Source organism: Gymnodraco acuticeps, unplaced genomic scaffold (genome assembly GCF_902827175.1).
Source record: "Gymnodraco acuticeps unplaced genomic scaffold, fGymAcu1.1, whole genome shotgun sequence".
Classification (NCBI taxonomy): Eukaryota; Metazoa; Chordata; class Actinopteri; order Perciformes; family Bathydraconidae; genus Gymnodraco; species Gymnodraco acuticeps.
The window spans coordinates 100,427-118,454 of NW_022989965.1; the positions used below are offsets into that span (position 1 = coordinate 100,427).

General features: G+C 46.7%; 1 long non-coding RNA gene across 1 annotated transcript; it reads left to right on the forward strand.

The window, feature by feature from the left end:
* Positions 1–17,385: 17,385 nt before the first annotated feature.
* On the forward strand, positions 17,386–18,028 carry LOC117542888. Its single transcript, XR_004568501.1, has 3 exons — positions 17,386–17,558; positions 17,657–17,758; positions 17,884–18,028. It is a non-coding gene; the product is annotated as an uncharacterized LOC117542888 (long non-coding RNA).

Genomic DNA, 18,028 nt, shown 5'->3' on the forward strand with positions numbered 1-18,028 from the left:
TGAGAAGCTGCTGTGTTCTGGCAAAGCTCTCCGTTATGCAGCTGATATATCTCTTCTCATCTGTCCTGCCCCTACTATTACTTTCTCTCTAGCTAAGACTGAAATCCCTAAGCTCTACATTGTTTTCTGCAGTCATCTTCATCTCAGTCTTCATCACTTCCATGCAACTTGTTGTTTTCGTAATTCCCGGCATTGACATCATCTTATTTGATTATGGCGGCCACTTTTTCCTAGGGAAGCTTTAACCATATCCCAATATCACAGCGCCAGGTATGGATGAGATTTGCCAAGCAATATTAAAGGATCTAGACGAGTGGTTCTCAACTGGTGGGTTGTGACCCAAAAGTGGGTCGCAGATGTGTAAGTGAAGAAAAAAAAAAGTTGGAAATATTTTTTATTTTGAAGGCCCGATTTTCTAACGCATTCATTAGGCGTTGGACTGGAAGTACCGGAGACCATAAATGGTTTTGAAAACTTCTGTCTCGTTTTTTTGTTTGTTTATGTATTTAAAGGACAGTGCACATGTGGCAGCGGGGTGGGGTTAGGGCGCCGGCTGCTGGAGTGAAGGGAGTGGCTCGGCCGGAGGCCAGACAGCTGATCGGAATCAGGTAATCAGTGCCGGAATAAAAGCATGTCGTAACCTGGTTCTGGTCTGTTTTGCAGTAGGCGGGATCTTGGAAGGTGGCAAAAGGACCTGTGAAGGTTGCCACGTGGGCAACGTTGGAGACCCGTGGATACTTTTGTTTGGAGCTAATAAACGCCTGTGTTACACAAACCTGCTCTTTCCGTCCATATTTGAACCCTGTGTGAGCGGAGAGGCTCACAGTGGCGCCTGAACAGGGACATCATGGCGGAAGGAGAAACCCCGCTGGGGCAGGCCCTCCAACGTCTCGCTCACATGCAGGAGACCACCACAGCATTACAGCGACAGCAGAGCGAGGCTCTGCTCGGGATCGCCTCGAGCCAGCGCGAGGACCGGGCTCTCCTACGGGAGCTGCTGCAGCGTCCGACCGCTCGGGAGGCCGATCCCGCGACCAACCCGGCCCGACCGCCGTCAATTGCCCTCCAGAAGTTGACGGCAGAGGATGATCCGGAGGCATACCTGGACATCTTTGAGGGCACAGCGGTGGCGTGCAGGTGGCCGGAGGAGGAGTGGGCAGCGCGGCTATTGCCTCTGCTATCTGGGGGTGCGCAGCTAGCCGCCCACAGCCTGCCAGCAGCCTCTCGGCATGTGTACCGGCATCTGAGGAAGGCCATACTGGACCGGCTTGGCAGCACGCCAGAGGGACATCGCCGCCGGTTCCGGGCCCTCCCCTTCGAGGACGCTGACCGGCCCTTCTCCTACGCGCAGCGGCTCCTGGATGCAGCGAGCCGCTGGCTCCAGCCGGGGGTGCGCTCCGCTGAGGAAGTCGTCGGGCAGGTGGCGCTGGAGAAGTTAATTGCCGGCCTGCCATCTTCGACGGCGAATTGGGTCCAGTGCCATCGCCCCGCCAACCTGGAAGCAGCCGTCGTCCTCGCGGAGGACCACCTCTCGCTTCCCCGGCGGAGCATGAAAGAGGAGCCCCGACCACCAGCCGTTTCAGCGGGCCGACCCGTCCCAGCCCCGAGTAGGAGGTTTCCGGGAGCAGCTGCCCTTCCCTCCCCACCACCACACGGCCCCCGCAGCCCCGACACTTTCCCCCCAAGCCGTACCTTACCCTCCTGTTTTTGGGAGAAATGACCCCTTAAATTAGGACTTCTGGTGATGTAATGGCGCGTTTCCAGTGCAGCGCGGAGCTCGCTTTAATGCTGCGTTCAGACCGGACGCGATGCGAATATTCGCTTCGCTCTAAACGCTCCTATCGCATCGCTCTAGTCGCTCGAGTTTCACCGCGACTGCCAGCTGTGTTTACTCGCATCATTCAAACAAGACGCGCTGGCTCGGGAACTACAACTACAACAACATGAACATATTTTACCGTGATTAAATTGTAATACACGTTTCTAAATGATGCCGACGTAACAACATACTGATACCGGTTAGTAAAAACCACGAATTAATGCTTTGACAAGTCTGCAGACAGACGGCAGGCGAAAAACCTTTTAGAATGCTTGTTTTCTGCATGGAGCTTGGCTAAGCTAACGTTATGTTCCGACTGTCCACACTCACAACAACGGCCTATACAGACATAAATAAACCAGCGACTGTATTCTCCATGACACAGACAGTCTGTGGTTTGTACTTGTTTAACTTTTGTCTAGTTTCTGAACAGATCGTATCTGTCCCCGCCCGGCTGTTTGAAGAGCAAGCATGCAACAAAAGATAGCATTTACCTGTTTGCATCGTTTGCATCCAGCTAGCCTCGTTGATACGTTTTGTCTTTTTCACGAGCTTGCTGTGATATATACAAATCGGGTTGGTCCAGTCCAAGGTCTTTAAGTATCAATGTATCTCCCAAACTCAGTGCTGGAATTGGGCCGGTACTCACCGGTACGCAGTACCGGCACTTCTGGTTCTGACCCATGGAGTACCGGCACTTCTTGCTCAGTACCGGCATGCTGGCGGTACTCCGGTACTCATGCACCGTGCCAGTACTCAACACTCTCCCGCCGTTCTTATTATACATCCATATATATATATACAGCCGCCCGGTACTCAGTAGATGCGTCATGAGGTGCCGAACCGCTTGAGTTTCACAGCGGCTGTCAGCTGTTTACTCCTGTCATTCAAACAGAACGTGCTGGAGAGGGGGCGGGGCTTATCTTCTCCATGTAAATACTGTGGTGGAAACGACTATGTCAAAATTAACCCATTTGACCGTGATTTAATAGTAATACACGTTTTAAAATAATAATAATAATAATGCCGAAGTAACAACATACTGAAAACTGTTAGTAAAACCATGTTTTAATGCTTTACAATTGACATACCTAGATGCACGTGTGTTGTGTTTATGCAGTGCAACTCCCACCCAGTGGGTGGCTATGTAGAGTGATAGAACAGAGCCGGCACGCCCCCGAGAGAAGGAAAGCAAGTCACGTCACAAATTAGCATTTCTAAAATGTTAGCGTGGATTAATAAAAGTGCAAAAAGACAGCGGTTGTCGCCGGAAGAAACTTCAAATACAGAGAATGCTGTGCCTGTGTTGGAAATTGTGTCTGATGGGGAGCTTTCTTTGGTTGATCCTCCTGCTCCAAGTTCTAGTGCATTAGCATTAGCACTAGCTCCGCCGCCTCCTCCAGAGCCTCTAATGTTAGCTGCTGCTGGCGCAACTGCCACCACCAACACCGGGCAAAGCGATGCAGCGACTGCTGGACAACGGACCAGGTGCAATATTTTTGCAAGACCAATGCATGGCTCCTTCTTAAAGATAAGAAGCTAGGATGTCGGATATGCAGAGATGTCAAATCTTTGGGAATACACACTGGACAAGGACTGAAACTGTCAACTGAATGGGGTGAGTGTGCAGTGTCTCATTTCGGTGTTGACAAGGGCAAACAACAAGCTAGCCTGAGAAAAAAAATCAAAGAACATAAAGAATCACAAGCCCATGTAAAAGCTGCTGACATCCTTACATCTGCTTCATGTGAAACTATTCAACATCAAGTGCAGTCTATGCATAAATCTGAATTAGACACCACTATCAGAGTTTTTCGAACGGCATATAAAATTGGCAAACATAGCCGGCCATTCACAGACATGCCAATTGATTTGAATGTACAGAAACTGAATGGGCTGAACGTGGGCAGGGTTTTGCACTCCAATAAAACCTGTGGCGAAATCATCGACCACATAGCTCATGAGCTGAAGAAAAAAATGGCAAAAGACATTACAGAAAACCAAAGAAAACTCTGTGTTTTGGTCGATGAATCTACCACTATTAGTGGTAAAACGGTGCTTGTTGTATGTCTACGCTCAGCATTAGCTGATGCTGAGCCCGAAACGTTTTTTTGGGAGCTGATCGAGTTGGATGGAACAACGGCTGATGACATCACAAAGGCGTTAATGGAGTGTCTTGGAAGAGATTTTAACGAGGACTTTTTAGGTCAGTGTTTCGTTTCTTTTGCATGTGATGGGGCTTCAGTCATGCTAGGGAAGAGAACAGGCGTTGCTACCTAGTTGTGTAGTAAATTCCCAAGCCTGTTTGTGTGGCACTGCTCCAATCATCGTCTAGAGCTGGCAGTTGGGGATGTGGTCAAGGAGGTCTCAGGGCTCAATCATTACCAGATCTTTTTTGACAAACTCTATTCCTTGTTCCATGCCTCCCCCAAAAATCAGAGGCAGTTAGCGCAGTGTGCGCAAGCAGTCGGACAGCGTCTCCTGGTGATAGGGCGTGTTTTGTCCATCCGCTGGGTGGCTTCAAGTGAAAGGAGCGTCAGAGCAGTCTGGGAAAACTACCGAGTGCTTCATGATCACTTCACAAATGCTGCAAACGACACGAGCAGAGATTCCAGAGACAGAGCAAAGTACAAGGGCCTGGATGATGTGCTCACATCTGCAACGTTTGTCAGCAATCTGGGACTGATGTACGATGCGCTCACAGAGCTCAGCGACCTCTCTCGGCAACTCCAAAAAAGAGAGATGACACTGCCTACAGCAGATAGGCTCTTAACTCGAGAAATACGAGTTTTTGAATCCATGGTCACCATGCCTGGCCCACACATGACTACAGTTCATACAGCTCTAGCTGAGAAGTCCTTCAAGGGTGTTGCCCTGCGTGAGAATGGCAGGCTTGTACAGATTCATGCAGGTCAGTTTTTTCCGCAGTATGGTAGAGAATCTGAGACACAGAATGACTTCCACAACCTCCTCTCATGTCAGCACAAGAGAAATCCCATTACATGGCCGGGAGGCCCGGGACAATCAGCTAATCCAGGACATGAAAGTTATCCATCCTGGCAGTTGGCCTGAAGAGGAGTTAGACGTACAGTATGGGGACGTAGAGGTGCTACGTTTGTGCGAAGTGCTGAAAGTGGACAGAAGAGAGACTGTTCAGGGCTTTGGCGAATACAAGGAAACCAGGGCATCCCGTACACCTGCTGCCATGGAGCCTCTACTGAAAGCAGTCCGAACCATCGCTGTCTCCACTAGTGAGTGTGAGCGGGCATTCAGCTGCATGAACGATATCCTTACTGCAAAAAGGAATGCTCTCTCTGTCAGCCGACTGTCCAGCCTGGTTTTCATTAAATGTAATGGACCATCACTAGGACAGTTCAATCCGGAACAGTATGTGAGGTCCTGGCTGGCAAAGGGAAGGAGAAGTGCTGATGAAAGAGCCTGTCCAGCTCCAGCCCCTGATACTGATGTCCCCAAGGCCTTTTGGAGCCTTTTCTAACAATGTGAAGTATATTGCAAAGCAGCTCACCCAGTGAGAAGACTTTTGGCATAATGTGCCGATTTGTACAGATCCTGGAGATAGAAGGACTTCAGACCAACCAGGGAGTTATCTGATCAGCTTGGTGTTCAATGTAACTCTTTACCATGGCTCAGACTTTGTTACTTGCAGTTACAGTTTCTCATTTTAGATTGTGCAAATGTTGCATTTGTTTTTACATGTTCTTTGTTCATGCTCTTTATCATTTTTCTGAGTTGGAAAGTTAGATTGCATCATAGTTTACTTTATACATATTTGTATTCTTCAGTGGTGAAGTATATTGCAAAGCAGCTCAGCCATGTGAGAAGACTTTTGGCACTTTTTCGTTTTTCGTTTTCTGAGTTGGAAAGTTAGATTGCATTCAAAATGTACAGAAATACTTAATTTTGTTAAAGCTTTTTATAAAAAATGCTTCTGACCAGAGCTTTGTTTCCTTGTCATTAATGTTGAACACCACCAGAGGGGCTCTCACCTGAAAGGTCTCTGCTTCATGTGTCTTCAGCAGAAGATCTAGACTTTGATTGCTATATTTTCAGTTAATATTGACCTTACTGTTTAGCCATATCCGCTGCCTATCATAAAAAATGTTAAGTACAGTGAACCTTTCTAAAATATACAGTAGTAAAGAGACAAACCCACCAGCATTATAGTAGCCAAATTCTTGTTTGTGGGCTGTATATATAAAATTGACTTGAAAAAGTAGCTGATTTTAGAGTACTGGCACCTTTTTCATTCCAATTCAAGCACTGCCCAAACTTCTCCTTTCGAAAGGATTGGAGAGTAGCTCTTGCACGGAATTGGGTGCGGACCGAGGTCCGGCGACTCCACCTGCACACCATTCTAAATACTGCGTCATCTTGGTCACTCACGAGTCTAAAAAACAACTTACGTCACGTAAGCAACGTGGGCGCCAACGTGAGCGCCCTCGTGACCAAAATATTTGACGGCGCTGATTGGCTGAAATTATGTTTCGGCGGCACAGTTTACTATTGAGACTTTTGCATCGTGCTGGTTGCTGCTGTTTGTCTCGGGGGCTCCGCCCGGTAATGATAAACTAATGCCACGGGCAAGGCCAGGCAGGAAACATGTGACTTATCAGTAACTTTAGACATCGTAACACAATTTTTTTTTTTTATTGTAGATTATACATTTTACTGATACCAATTGTATGATATTTACCTTGTTCATTAAAAATAAAAATATAAAATATATATTTTTTTTATTTAATATTTTTTTAAATATTTTTTTTTGAATGTGGGAAGAGGTGGGGCGGCGCCCCTAGCGCCCCTATGGGCCGGCCGCCACTGGACGTACCGTATACCGGTATGTATACAGGGGGGTACACACCAGGCTCTGATGGACACGGGCTGTAATCAGACGATGATCCATCAGCGCTTGGTTCGGCCTGGGGCATTGATTGAAGCATCGTGGGTGAAGGTGAGGTGTGTGCATGGGGATATTCACCAGTACCCGGAGGTGACGCTGGACATTTCTTATAAGGGGAAAAAGCATAGAGTCAGGGCTGGAGTTAGCACTCGCCATACGCACCCCCTGATTTTGGGAACGAATTGGCCGGGGTTTGCTAAGCTAGCGGGGGCTATGGGGGTGCGTTCAAGGACGGCAGGGAAATGTGAGTTGTATGCCGTGTTTAGTGGAGAGTCGGAGGCGGCTGACGACGTCGAGGGGGAAACTGACTCGGAGGTGGCCGCGGAGGCCCCTCTTTACCCGCTGGTGTTTCCCATGGAGGATTTCCCCCTCGAACAGTCGAGGGACGAGACCCTTCAGCACGCCTTCGGCCAGGTGGTGAGTATTGATGGCTCCCAGCTACACCCAAACGCAGCACTCACTCACCCACACTTTACGGTGGTTAGGGACAGGCTGTATCGTGTAAGCCGTGACACACAGACAGGAGAGATTGTCACTACCCGATCTGCAGCTCTGCCCGATCTGCAGTGCGCATGTGCGAGATGGTCCGCCATATTGGACAACTCCGGACGGCAACCCGAGATGGACACTTGACACAGTGGCTTTTAGCAAAGCTCAAAAATAAAACGAGAGAGAGATGAGTTATTGTTATTACGACGTGACTTCACTATTATTTAACAACTCTTTTTATTGGGTTCTTTTATTTGGGGTTAAATACATTGTCAGAATAAGTGAGACATGGATTTAACTTCTGTTAGACAGCCATATGCCATACATTTTTGCACACATTCACAGTAAATATGTATTCAGTATGATAGCTGTCTAACAGAAGTTAAATTCATTTCTATAATGTTGCGTTATGTGTAATTTTAGTTTGCAAACGAAAAATACTGTATTGGTCTAATTATTTATAATTTACAAACCTATTGCAATAAAGTGAAGAAATGGAGAAGATACCACAAATGTGAACAAATATGTTTGGGTGAGGTTAAAAGAATGTCCCTTTTATTTTGTGTCCATGTGGTAATAAAGAACGTGTGTGCTGTTGAAAGAATTCAAAACACTTGAACTTGTAAAAACAGGGATTTATCATTGCCAGGAAAAAGGATAACTTTATTATTATGATATTACACAGAAATGCAGAAATGACTTGGACTGCAAGCAAATAGAAAATCTTCCTCAGGATAGAAAGTCTGCTCTGCTGGATTTGGAAGCCCCTTAGATAGTCACAGACTCACCAAAATCACACTGGTGCTTGCTGTTCCCCTCTAGTTTGTGCTCACCAAAGCATTTTACTTTGGGCCTAGCATTTTACTAGAGGGGAACAGCAAGCACCAGTGTGATTTTGGTGAGTCTGTGACTATCCTGGCCAAAATTACAGGGGGCGCTTCAAAATCCGGCAGCTCTAACAACTGCACTGCCGGATATGGAAGCCCCTCTTTATTTTTTCACCTGCAGGGCCCAGAGTGAAATGCTTTGGTGAGCACAAACTAGAGGGGAACAGCAAGCACCAGTGTGATTTTGGTGAGTCTGTGACTATCCTGGAGAAAGATATAGGGGGGGTTCCAAATCCGGCAGCACCAACACCTGATCTGCCGGATTTTGAAGCCCCTCTTTAGTTTTTCACCTGCAGGGCCCAGAGTGAAATGCTTTTGTGAGCATAAACTAGAGGGGAACAGGCAACACCAGTGTGATTTTGGTGACATTGTGACTATCCTGGCCAGAATTACAGGGGGCGCTTCAAAATCCGGCAGCTCTAGCATATATAAGATATAGGGGGGGTTCCAAATCCGGCAGGAGAAATACCTTCTCTGAACATGTAGAGAACAGTGCAGATCTTCCCTATTGACACCAATAATACACTTTGTTTTAGGGCACCTTTCAAAGCATTCAATGTCACCTTAAAATACAATTTAAAAAAAAATATGAGTGGCATTACAATACAAACATGTATAAAAATGATATTCAAAGGAGCAATTCAAGTGAGTGAAGCCGGTTTGAACACATTATCTTTTAGGCTTGATTGAAAATAACACAGTGTCTGACATGATCATGTGATATAATTACTGTTATATCATTGCTTACTATTCGTGGTTATCAGACACTTAAACAACAGAGAAGGTTTTAAGAAATAGGACTATTGACAAATCACATATTATCCTGTCATTGTCTGTTCTGTAGGAAGGAGGAATATAACAGAGTGGGACTGCACTCAAAAACGGAAGTTTGTTCCAATACGAAGATTGTGACTATCTGAAAAGTGTCCTTAAAACGAGCCTCCTCGCAATTGTATGCACATTATTTATTCAGTCGTTTGCTGTTTAATCTGATGGGAAATATATCATTCAAAAGAGAGAGAAAAGCTTTTTAAACTAGACGAACGCTCAATACAGGCGATGACGTCACGTTTGCGCGTCCCCGCGAACAGGGCTTCAATCTACGGCAAGGCTTCAATCTACGGCACAACACCGGCCATCCCCAGAGCGCCTTTGCGCCCGTTACCATTGATTGAGGTGCCTTTTGAGAGAGTTGGTATGGACCTCATCGGGCCATTACACCGGAGTGCACAGGGATATCGCTTTGTACTAGTCCTAGTGGATTATGCAACGCGATATCCCGAAGCAGTGCCGCTGTGTAATATCTCTGCAAAGAGCGTCGCGCAGGCACTGTTTCACATTATCTCCCGAGTCGGGATCCCGAAAGAGATTCTGACTGACCAGGGCACACAGTTTATGTCACGCACACTACGCGAGCTGAATGAACTACTGGGCGTCCATTCAATACGGACTAGTGTTTACCATCCGCAGACCGACGGCCTAGTGGAACGGTTTAACAAAACACTAAAGAACATGGTTCGTAAGTTCGTTCACGAAGATAGTCGTAATTGGGATAAATGGCTAGATCCTCTGTTGTTTGCAGTGCGGGAGGTGCCCCAGTCCTCCACGGGATTTTCTCCCTTTGAGCTGTTATTTGGTAGGAAGCCCCGGGGTGTTTTGGACCTAGTTAAGGAAAACTGGGAGGAGGGTCCAAGCACCAGTAAAAACGAAATACAGTACGTTATGGACCTGCGAGCAAAACTCCACTCACTGGGGCAGATATCACGGGAGAATTTGCTCCAGGCTCAGGAACGTCAGCAGCGCCTGTACAACAGAGGGTCGAAACTGAGACAATTTTCACCGGGAGATAAAGTGCTTGTATTACTCCCATCCTCTAGCTCTAAAATACTCGCCAAGTGGCAAGGACCCTTCGTGGTCACACGACGAGTGGGGGACGTAGATTATGAGGTGGTGCGTTCTGACAGGGGGGGAGCAACACAGATTTACCACCTTAACCTCCTGAAAGTTTGGAGGAAGGTGGCGTCTGTTTCTCTGGCCACCACGGTGATTGAGAGAGATGAGTTGGGACCAGAGGTAATTAAAAGCAACAAATTAGCCCCGGTCTGTTGTGGCGACAATCTCTCACCGGGCCAGAGAGCAGACGTTGCTTCGTTGCAAAGGCAGTTTGCCGACGTGTTCTCTCCGCTGCCAGGGCGCACCTCTCTCTGACGGCCCATCTACACTACAGGCATCACAAAATCTTGAAGCTGGGCGTGTCTGAGGCTTGGCGATTTTTTGCGAGCAACGCGACCAACAACCAATCACATGAATCTCCCGCCCCCGACATACAAAGCAATAGCAATGTTAAAACGAAGTAAACTGGATATAAAATCCCCAAACAGGCGAAAACCTACCAGTTTCACCCACTGTCTCTGCCACCTCCCTCCATGCCTCGCTCCTCCAGTTTGTATCCCGGTAGATGAACAGAGACTGATCATACAGCACCGGGTGATTCACTACCGCTATAATGAATTTTCCCTCCATTTTTTTGAATATGAGGAAATGACCTGCGTAGTCTCTCCCAGCAGCGGTTTGATTGGCTAGCGCTTGTACTGGCAGATTTGCATAAACGGGATTTGATTGGCTGACGCCAGCTTCGAGCAAGCATCGAGCCTCAAAAGTTGAACATTGTTCAACTTTTGACGCCGATAGACGCTCGCGATGCTTGCAACGCCTTGCCATGCTACCCACAATGCAGTTCGGCGAAGTTTGAAAATATCCTACGTCACCCCATTCAAATGAATGGGCGAAGCGTTGAAAGCATTTTTTTTACGCCTGTAGTGTAGACGGGCCGTCATACACCACCGCATAGAAACGGCCCCGGGCGTGGCCATTCGTTCACGGCCCTATCGGCTGCCTGAACATAAGAGGAAAATTGTTCAGGCGGAGCTTCAGGCTATGCTAGAAATGGGAGTGATAGAAAAGTCCACCAGTGACTGGTGTTGCCCCGTCGTGCTGGTACGTAAGTCCGACGGGTCAATCCGGTTCTGTGTGGACTACCGCAGGGTGAACGAGGTGTCCAAATTCGATGCTTATCCAATGCCCCGGGTCGACGAACTCTTGGATCGGCTAGGCACCGCTCGCTTTTACACGACGCTGGATTTAACCAAGGGCTATTGGCAGTTGGAGTCTAAGGAAAAAACGGCCTTCTCCACTCCGTATGGTTTATACCAATTCATCACACGTGCTGCGTCCCCACTCTGCATATGCTGCTGCTTACTTGGATGATGTCATCATTCACAGTGAGACATGGGAGCAGCATATGCAGCAGGTGGGGGCAGTGCTCGAGTCCCTGAGGCAGGCGGGGCTCACGGCCAACCCGAAGAAGTGTGCAGTTGGACGGAGGGAGGTACGGTATCTGGGGTACCACTTGGGCGGCGGGCAGGTGCGGCCACAGGTAGAGAAAACAACCGCCATTTCCGCCTGTCTGGTGCCCAAGACGAAAAAAGAGGTCAGGAGGTTCATGGGGCTTGCCGGTTACTACAGGCGGTTCATCCCGTCCTTTTCGGAGCTGACCAGTCCCCTGACCGACCTGACCCGAAAGGGTGCTTCAGATCTGGTCCAGTGGACGGAGCAGTGTCAGCTGGCGTTTGAGAGGGTTAAAAAAGCCCTCTGTGGTAAGCCGCTTCTGTATTCTCCTGACTTCTCTCTCCCTTTTGTGTTGCAGACCGATGCCTCGAACAGTGGGGTGGGGGCCGTTTTGTCCCAGCAAGTAGAGGGGGTCGACCGCCCCGTACTGTACATTAGCCGTAAGCTCGCCCAGAGGGAGGTGAACTACAGTACGGTGGAAAAGGAGTGCCTCGCCATACGGTGGGCGGTCGGCGCCCTGCGGTACTACCTCCTGGGGCGCCCTTTCATTCTCTGGTCGGACCATGCCCCGCTCCAGTGGCTCCACCGCATGAAGGATGCCAACGCTCGGATCACTCGGTGGTATCTGGCGTTACAGCCTTTCAACTTCAAGGTGATCCACAGGCCGGTTATGGTCGTGGCTGATTTCCTCTCTCGCTCAGCGGAGGGGGGGGGGGGGGGGAGAGTCAGCTTGCGGCCGGCGGGATCCCGGCCTGAGTCGGGCGGTGGGGGTATGTGGCAGCGGGGTGGGGTTAGGGCGCCGGCTGCTGGAGTGAAGGGAGTGGCTCGGCCGGAGGCCAGACAGCTGATCGGAATCAGGTAATCAGTGCCGGAATAAAAGCATGTCGTAACCTGGTTCTGGGCTGTTTTGCAGTAGGCGGGATCCTGGAAGGTGGCAAAAGGACCTGTGAAGGTTGCCACGCGGGCAACGTTGGAGACCCGTGGATACTTTTGTTTGGAGCTAATAAACGCCTGTGTTACACGAACCTGCTCTTTCCGTCCATATTTGAACCCTGTGTGAGCGGAGAGGCTCACAGCACATTAATCCACATTGCTGTAAATGAGCCAGTATTAGCCAGCAGGCACATTTTCAACTGTTGTCCTTGGCAAGATGTTAAATAACCACAACTGATCACGTAGAAATCATCTTCTCAATAAAACATCTTTGCTGATGTTTTTTCGAGTCTTCTGGCCAATCAGAATCAAGATTGAGCTATCTACCCTGACCCACAATTTAAAGTAATTCACACAGACAAGCTCAGCTGTCAGAACAAAGTGAAAAAGAAACAATGGCATAAAATATTATTAACATGTCGGGTATTAATAGATTTATTTATTTTCTTCTCAGAGTGTACCAGAATGCGTAGTTTATATGTTAGTATTTCTAAAAATCTCCTGGGGGACAATCCCTTCTATGGTTGGGTTTTCAGCATGTGTGCCTTTTTATGTTATACAGTTCAGCTTTGATTCCATCATCTCATTAAACCTTATGTAAAAGCATTCTTTAGTTCTGTGAAGGGATATAAGGGATATATGCACTGTACTTCACTTTAATTAATATTATATGCTGAAAAGCGTATATTACAGCACGATCTTTTGAATAGATTTGAGTGGTTCAAATTTCGGGTCGCGATTTATTGACAAAGGAAAAAGTGGGTCCCGAGGCCTGACCAGTTGAGAAGCATTGCTTTAGACATTGTTCAGGTTTCTGGCAGACATGTCTCTTCAATCTTGAGTGATGGTCAAGGGCTAACTCCTCTTTTATATCAAGGTATCATGTTGCTCAACCACCCAGGAAAAGCTTCTGCCAAGGTACTCAAAGGAAGATAAAATAGAAAGCCTTAGACAGAATAGAATGGCCATATTTATTTAATGTTCTATAAAAATTTGGATTTGGCCCTGTCTGTATGCGATGGTTTGAATCACTTGCCAGTCTCCTCAGTCAGAAGCAACAACATGCTTTCTGATCCTTTCCCCCTGCATCCGGGAACACGGCAGGGATGTCCAATATCCCCTCTAATATGCATTTTAGCTCTCGAGCCCTTGGCTTGTGCCATCCGGACATCAGTTCAAAATAAACGTATACGCTGATAATATCCTTTTAACATTAGTTGACCCACTAAACTCTATACCTAAGGTGCTAGAGGTTATTAGAGAATTTAGCTTATTTTCAGGATATAAAATAAATTGGAGTAAAAGTGAAGCCATGCCACTAAACTGTCAGACTCACTCTAATCACAGGCTCTGCTCCTTTTGTTTTGAAAGCTGATGCATTACTTGGGCATAAACATCAGATCACCAATTAACAAGATTTTCTAAATGAATGGTCCAGGCTTACTTAGAACTATTAAAGATGACCTGAGAAGATGGACTTCTTTACCCCTATCGCTGTGGGGAAGGGTGGATGTGTTAAAAATGAATGTCCTACCAAGATTGACCTATATAATATCCTCAATTCCCCTTCAAATCCCACAATATTGGTTTAAAGAAATATACACTATATTCTCTCAATTCATATGGAAGGATAAAAAACCACGAATCAACCATAAAAAGTTGTCTATGCCGAGGAGAACAGGTGGACTGGGGTTACCCAATTTATACTTATATTATCTCTCATATAATGCCAGATTCCCTATGGGGTTATGGAGCGACAGCGAAAAAAGCTAACTGGGACTGGCTGGAAGGACAAATAATTACAGAAAACAATAAATCAATATCTTTAAATTCATTATGGTACTCCCCCAAATCCAGTCTGAATAATCCATTAATTCAAACCCAAAAAAAACAAAACACTATTCACAGCTAGAGAATGCAATTCCTGTAGAAATTGCTAGTGGGAATGCTTTATGCTGAAAAGCTGACGCTGAATTGCTATTCTGAAATGTAATGTGTAAGAAGAAAGTGAAGAATTTAGATTGAAATGATACATGAACACTGGGGGCTTGAATGTGTGATAAGAGAAGACAAAAAAGTAAAAAAGCTTGGAAAAGCAGCAGAATATTTGAATTGCAAACTATTGAACTAACTTGATGACGAATGATCTGTCGGCATGGCAACGGTATTTGATGACACCCCATAATATGCTTAGATGTTTTGATGGCTGCATCGTTACCAAACCTGCGAAGTTTTGGGCCGTTTGGAGCATTTTCACTGAAGTTATGAGAAAACCGTGTTTCATAGCGAGCATTGTGTTGCCATGGCAACGGCATTTGAAGAAATTTCAAAACAGTCACGTAGATGTATTCACGGCTGGACTGTTAGCACACGTGAAGTTTGACCCTTTTCATAGGAGTTATAGCAATATCGTGTTCTATGACGAGGGATGCGTTGCCATGGCAACAGCTTTTGAGGAAAACTCACTAATGGCACATAGACATGTTGAGGGCTGGACCATTAACTGTCATCTGAAGTCTGGTGGTGTTTTGACCATTTTCATATCAGTTACGACAACATCGTGTTTTTTGGCGAGGGATGCGTTTCCATGAAAACAGCCTATGGTGAGATCTCAGATTTGGCGTAGAGCTGTTGAGGCATGGACCGGTGATATACAAGCGAAGTTTGGGGGACGATCGGACGGTGTCCATTGGAGTTACAGCGACATCGTGTTTCATGGCGAGGGATGCATTTCCATGGAAACGGCATATGAAGACGCCCCATAATTGACATAGAGCTGTTGAGGGCCGGACCATTAATCATTATCTGAAGTCTGGTGCTGTTTTAGACCATTTGCATAAGTATCACATCAACATCGTGTTTTATGGCGAGGGATGCGTTTCCATGGCAACAGCCTATGGTGAGATCTCAGATTTGGCATAGAGCTGTTGAGGCATGGACCGGTGATATACAAGCAAAGTTTGGGGGACGATCGGACCGTGTCAATTGGAGTTACAGCGACATCTTGTTTTATGGCGAGGGATGCGTTTCCATGGAAACGGCATATGATGACACCCAAGCCCGCCTTAACCTGCCATCAGGCCCTGGGGCCTATTTAAACAACAAATCAAAGTCATTTATAGCCTCGGCAGGCTCTGTGATCGCACTTCTCCACTCTGCTCTACACGCGCCTGGTCATCTCCTCCAGATGAGTGAGTATCGGGCCTCCCTCATGTATTTGTCCGGTTGCCGTTGGCTCCCCTCCTCGTAGCAAGTCCTCGTCGCCCTCTCCATCTCCTCCAACAGATAATGTCCCTCCTGTCTGTTTTTCCTCTCCCGCTACTCCATCGCTATCAGAACCAGACGGCCTACTTGGCTCCGAGGCCCCGCGGCCGGCACCGCTAACGCTCGGTACAGAACTCATCTGTCCTTCCTCCTCATCCTGGCCTACAGGTTTAAAATAACCTGTAGGCTTCGGCATGTTTTGTAATAGCTGCTTGTCTCGAAACTCCTTTTCCCTCAACAATTTCCTTTTCCGAGCTCCACTCTCAAACGTTTTCTTCTCCGACATTTTCTCCTAAACAACCTTCATCTGTTACTCAATCACTCGCAATTTGAATATGTCACATGTGAAACATATTTTCATTCTGATTGGCTGTTAAGTGGTGCCCACTGACTGTTTCGGAGTCATCATTTTAGAGAAAAATCTCTGGAATCCATCGATCTGATTGATTAGCAGAGCAAATGATCAAAATACTACGGAGGGAAGATATTTTCGTTTGGATTACTGGTCTGGGGGAAGCTCACGAGTGTGTGTGTGTGCAGGGGCGGAGCTTCCTACAGGCGATATAGGCGGTTGCCTAGAGCGCCACCCAGAGGGGGGGGCCAAAAATTGCAACAAAATATTTGTTTTGCTTGGCGCAGTTTTGGCGCCCACCTCTATATCTGCAACCATTATTCTTACATAAAAAATGTTTTCAAAAATAAGGGAAAATGAGCCAACAATCTAAAACGGTCGGTCGGTCTAACGGCCCGTCCACACAGCGGCGTGCGTTGAAGCTTCCAACGCTTCTGCCCATTCATTTTAAATGGGGTGACGTCACTTTTAGCCGAACTGCATCGTGGGAAGCGACGCGGAGCGTTGCTGGCGTGGCTCGCTGCAAAAGTTGAGCAATGTTCAACTTTTGACGCCTCGGCAGAAGCGTCAGCCAATCGAATCATATGCCAGTACAAGCTCTAGCCAATCAAACCTCTGCTTGTGTGTCAGGGGCGGGAGATTCATGTGATTGGTTGTTGGTCGAGTGTCAGACACGCCCGCCGGCAAGCGTCAACGCACGCCGCTGTGTGGACGGGCCGTAAGAGCCTCGGCTTTAGGTTTTCACAGTCGGAACATGCTAGAGCGCTGTGCATTGATGGCTATCGGTCAAGTGTTTATAAAATTGAGCGTTGAGGAAAGAAAGACTAACGTTAGAGAACTATGACGAGGCAAAAGCCATCCGGGGCGCAGTATAAAAACTGAAGAAATGAAGAAGAAGAGAAACGTGCCAAGGTGAAAGGTATGCAATGTTGATTGTATTATCAACATTGGCGAATGGATCATGTAATCTTGCTAGTTAGCCAAGCCAACGTTAGCTAGCCAGCGTTTGTTATTGCCATTCAGTCTAAACTGTCATAAGGCTATTTTCGTTGTGTCATGAAATAGAAATATTAGTAATAATAACAATGTTAGTTTTGGTGTAGCGAGCTAGCCAGTGTGGTGGAATGTTAGTTAGTTGGTAACGTTGGCTAACGTTAAGTTTACCACAAAAAGCACATTGACTATCCGAGTCAAACATTTGCCAAATTCAACCCTGTCATAATGTGCGCTATCGTTAGCTAAATAGCTCAGTGGTTCTCAACTCCAGTCCTGTTGAATGTTTTCGTTCCAACCCAGAACTAACACACCTGATTCAACTGTTCTAATAAGATAGGCATAGCTCTTGATTAGTTGAATCAGACCTGTCAGGCTGTCCAAATGCTTACTAACTAAATAATAGCTACATTTAACAAATGGAAATTATTCAATGTTGATAATACACATTTTGTTATATCATTTTAGATTCACTTTTAAAATATCTGGGACCACCTGCTGCATCAGTTGACAAGGAACAGCCATGCAGCTCAGCTGTGCCGGCTTCCTCAGGTGAGTGCAATGTGTCAATAGATGTTCCTGATGATAAATAATTTAATGTGAAATCCAGTCAATATATTTGCTCTTGTGTGTTCTTTCTATATTTATAGACCTAGAACCACATGAAGGAATGTCAGAACAGCAAGCTGCTCATCCTGATGAGATGACCACTGATTCCACCCTGCCACTGACCACTGTGCCTGTTTGTTCTGGTGAGTACAATATGTCAATAGATGTTCCTGATGTGATGATAAATAATTGAATGTAAAAATGACTGTTGTGCCATTTCTAATCCAGCCAATATATTTGCTCTTGTGTGTTCTCTATATATGTATAGGCCCAGAACCACTGCAAGGAACGTCAGACCAGCCTGCTGCATCTCATCCTGATTGCACCACAGATTCCACCCATACACTCTTCTCAGGTGTGTGCCTGATGAATGTAAAGATGTTTAGCTATAAACCTAATTGTCCTCATGCTTT